The following is a 4,403-nucleotide window of genomic DNA, read 5'->3' on the forward strand; positions in this document are numbered from 1 at the left end:
GTAAGTGCTAGCTGAGCCCATGGTGAGTATTCCCAATGGTTTGCTAGTATGTTGTATGATATTTCAAAATAGGGGGAGGAGAGGTCAGTCTTTTTATTCTTCTCCGTGCATAAAGGCACATTATCAGACTCTGGACATGCTTCATGAACCAATTAATTGCCACTGTGCCGGGTGGCCGTGAATGGAACTACTGCATGAGAAAGCATGTGAATGAAGCCATTAAGCTGGTATTTTTTGTGTTAGGTCTTCTAAAGTAAAAAAGTCAGCCTTGTCAAGCTGGCTTCCACTTCCCCAGCCCAGAGAACACAACAGCCCTTAGCCTAGCTATTTTACTGAAATATTCTTTCTACTAGCAACAGCAGCAATAATACGTGAATTGTCTTTGGGCTCACATATCATCTCGGAGAAGAGTGCTCACCCACTGCAAGGTGAGCAGCAGCCTGCTTTCTCGCTTGACCTTCAAGCGCGCCTTCCCTGTGCGCAAGCACCTGTAGAGGCTAACGTCATCTGAACGCGATTGCCTGGATAACCAGCACTGGTGAGTTTGGGGCTTTGAAGGGTGGGGGAGGGGGGAAGTTTGGGTGCATAAATAAGCTGAAAAAATCCTTACTGTCAAATGAAATGTTCCTCTGCTTTATCACCATTATTTTTAGTGAGATTTTGCATTATGGTACCTTGAGTTTTAAATTAAATGTCAAATATAATTTGGCACTACAAAGAATGAATTATGTGACTGCCCTTAGAGAAAATCAGAAGGCTTAGCTCTGTGAGTTAAATTGGTATCTGCCTTATACTGAGCTGATGCAGGCTAATTGATTAGGATCTGACAGGATACCATATTGCAAATTCAGCACAATCTCTCTCATTAAAAAAAAAATAGACCTAAGGTACCTTTAGGGAAAAGCAAAAAAATCCTCTGTAAAACAAAATGGGGAAAGGAAAAGAGTATCTTCAGTGGGACTGTCTTTTGCATTGACAGTTTAGATTGCCCGGAGGCCCAGGTTTCTTAGGGGCACAGTATGGGTGTTAATGTGCCCCGTGTCACTTTGGAAGCAGATTTGCAGTCTGATTTTGGGTTCTTCTGCCCTAATTTTAAAGAAGAGCAGAATATTTTCTCTGATAGCTGACTATATCTATCTCCATAAGAACTAACATGACAAAGTGCCACTTTAGATCATTAAAGGACGGTAATACATTTTAATCAGCAATTACACGGAGAAGGACAAACCAAACACTATAGCAGCAAGTCATTTTATAAATTCAGTATTTGTTGCCCTCTCCCTTTCAAAATGCATGATGCTATTTCCTGGAAACATCAGCCTTAAAAAAACTATTGTCAAGTAAACAAGCCTTGTGTTTCTCACAGCCTTCATGTCTGTGTAGTCTGGGTTTAATTTTCTGTTAAGTACGGATAGCGTTTGGTGGGGGGGAAGAACTAAGTTTGAAGTTCTAATGTAGTCAGGCTGGAATCTGTCACTCAGCTTATTGCATGTTGATGACTCAGTGCAGTTTCAGCTGTAAGCAGACCATGATTTATGGACACCAAGTGAACTCCTGCGGCAAAAACCAGCCATGAGATCAGAGCAGCAATAGGGCCCTTTTTTTGGCAGGAGACAGGGCCTGCATTTTTCTCATTCATGCCAAACTGCTTTGCACGGCAATTAGCTCTGTCCTCATTTAGTCTCCAGTCCCAAAGGGTAATGAAAGTCATATATCATCTTCAAGGCTGCTAATTATCCAGCTCAGTTACAGGTAGGCTTTGTAACTGTGAGAAGGGCCTGTCTGCTTGATATTTATTGCTCTTCCAATAAGCAAGCAAAGGAGAAAGGGGGAAAAACTTTCTTGAAAGCTTGCCCATACTCCTTGCCTCAGATCCTTGACATACCTTCTGCAAATGTGCTAGTCAAAGGGGAAATGTCTTCATTCCGTATATCCATTTTTCATGCTATAACTAAACATTCAGCAAGAACAGAATGCAAGTGCTTGAAACATGAAAGAACATACATTTGGGGTGAGCTTGTCTCTAGTCGTTTGCTCATGGAAAGGCAATACTCTGAATACCCAGTCATGAAAACAGGAAGGAGAGCAATAAAAAAGAGTGAGCAACTTTTCTCTCCTCCTCTCCTCCTTTCTCCTCCCAGCCTTTTAGCACACATCACAGCAGCATTTTGAGAAAGTGATGAGGTTAGAGAAATAGGATAATTTTACTGCAGATAGATCAGAGGAAACCTAGAACTCTGTATTTGAACCCTCTCACTATCAGCCTTGAAATACAGTAAAATTAAAATCTTTATCCAAAGTTTGGGATCTGCCTAACTTTCTGTAACAGACTGAACTAAATACTCAGTATCTTCATTTAATTTGGATCTCAGTACGAATAGATCTAAGTCTTGCAAGTTGGAGCCATCTTTTGCTGTTATTGATCTGTTAGCTAAACCAACAGTTCAGGTATCTTAAAGGCGTTCCTCTGCTAAGGGAATTAACCCAAACTAAGTTCTGCTCGATCTTGAAAAGGTTTTTGCTTTCAACCTCTTTGCTTCAGACTTACTTTACTTCTTCCTTTTAAACTTACTTCAGATCAGCAGGCCTGGGACACTGTGAGGTCTGAGACTAAGCACTCCGTCGCAGTGCCAGTATGGAGGGAACTCCATTTCCTGTGCCAGCAAGGGAGTTGCCAGATGCCCCCTGTAATTACACAGTAAAATCTCATGCCTTGTATGAAAAGCTTACAGAATAGCCTTTCCCCTTATTTCACATTATCTGTATGCTTTTTCAGACACTGGTGGCAATGGCTGCTGACAGGAAAAAGCTACTGTGCACATGGAGGGAAACCATTTGTGCTCGCTCCAGCACTGCGCATATGTTGTGCAGCTAATCTGCATGTGTACAGTGGGGTTGCTATGCACGCATGGAGTGACACCACATCTCATGGCAGTGGATGTGATCTCTCTGGCACTGTCAGGGCCCCCGTTTACCCTGGGCCCGTTGTCTCTAAAATCCTTAGGACAAGTTCATTGCGTAAAAAGGCAGCCACCAGGGTAAAGCACATGGAAAGGAGGAGCTGGGGCAGAAGCAGTCAGTGAAGCTCAACAAATAAAGAGTCATGGCTGAGGCTGAGCTAGCAGCTGGAGGTATGCTGGGCAGGAGGAACAGAGATGCTCGTCCTTTGTGCACAGTGAGAGCAGTATGTCATTATGCTGGTAGAAGGCAGAAAGGGGATGGACTTATTGTAGCAGGGACATGCTGAGGAGCGAGTATGCTGCCAGGTACATTGCTCCTTGGGTGGGGAGCCGGCTGCAGCACCGTGGGAGTTCTGCAGCCTTTCGAGGCTTTGAACTGCAGTGTGGCATTGGGAGGGGCCCCAGCGCTGGCTTTGGCGCCTCTGGGTATCTCCACTGGGTTGATCCAGGCCTGACTTTCATTTCTGTCAGCAGTAGGGGAGTGCTTAGAAGGCAGGGGTGTGAAAGAAGGGGGAGAAGTTCTTTATTCTTTCTTATAGCTTCTCTTCCTGTCTTCACTATTGTGTGAAAATGGAGGATCAACTTTCTGTGATCAAACGGGATTTTATTTTTCTTAGCTCTGAGAATGGCAAAATACTCTGCAGACAGTTTCACCTTCTTCTTGGCCTGTAGGAAGCTCCAGAAAGCTGGAAGAGATTCAAGCAGTTCAGATACCAAGATTCAGAAGAGTATTGCAAATGAGTGGGTGCTCATCTATTGTGTATTGGCAGGTTCTCCTGAGCTGCGTGGTGTTCATCTGATTTATACCAGTCAGAGAGCTGCCCTGCAAACTTTGGGTTATTCGTCTATACTGTCTTTGCCAAGTCTCTAAACCTGTTGACTTAAACTTTCAGTAGTTGCATTCCAAATGCTGTCACCCCACCCTTCGTGGAAATAGGTATCCACACAGCTCCTCCTGACAGCTGTGGGAACTGTTACTGTATATCCTATTGCAGAACTGAGTTCTGTTGTCTGCATCCTGCTTTCATGTAGGATCAAGACTTGAGGCTCTTACTGAAGCACTGTTCCACTGATGATAATGTGTAGGGCGGCCAGTTAGACAGAGGTCGTCATTCAAGGTTGGAGTAGTGATCTATCTAATCTAATATCTTGGCACTGATAATGGCAATGGTAAGTGCCTTAGAGGAAGCTTTCTCTTTTCCTACTATTTAATTCTCTTTCTGAAAAGAGTTATTTCCTCAAGAACTGCAATTTCTGTTTCTAAGAGCTGATTTTGCACTATTCATTCTCCTTTAGACTTTTCTTTTTAAACCTCTTGGATTTTTTTTTTTTTTTTTGGAATCTTCCTTGTGGAGAAAGGAAAGCATCATGATAGATAACAAATGGACAAATGTTCATGTCTTAGTCCCAGTCCTGCGGAAGCCATTAGAGTAATTCCTTTTA

Source organism: Rhea pennata, chromosome 7, assembly GCF_028389875.1.
Source record: "Rhea pennata isolate bPtePen1 chromosome 7, bPtePen1.pri, whole genome shotgun sequence".
Lineage (NCBI taxonomy): Eukaryota > Metazoa > Chordata > Aves > Rheiformes > Rheidae > Rhea > Rhea pennata.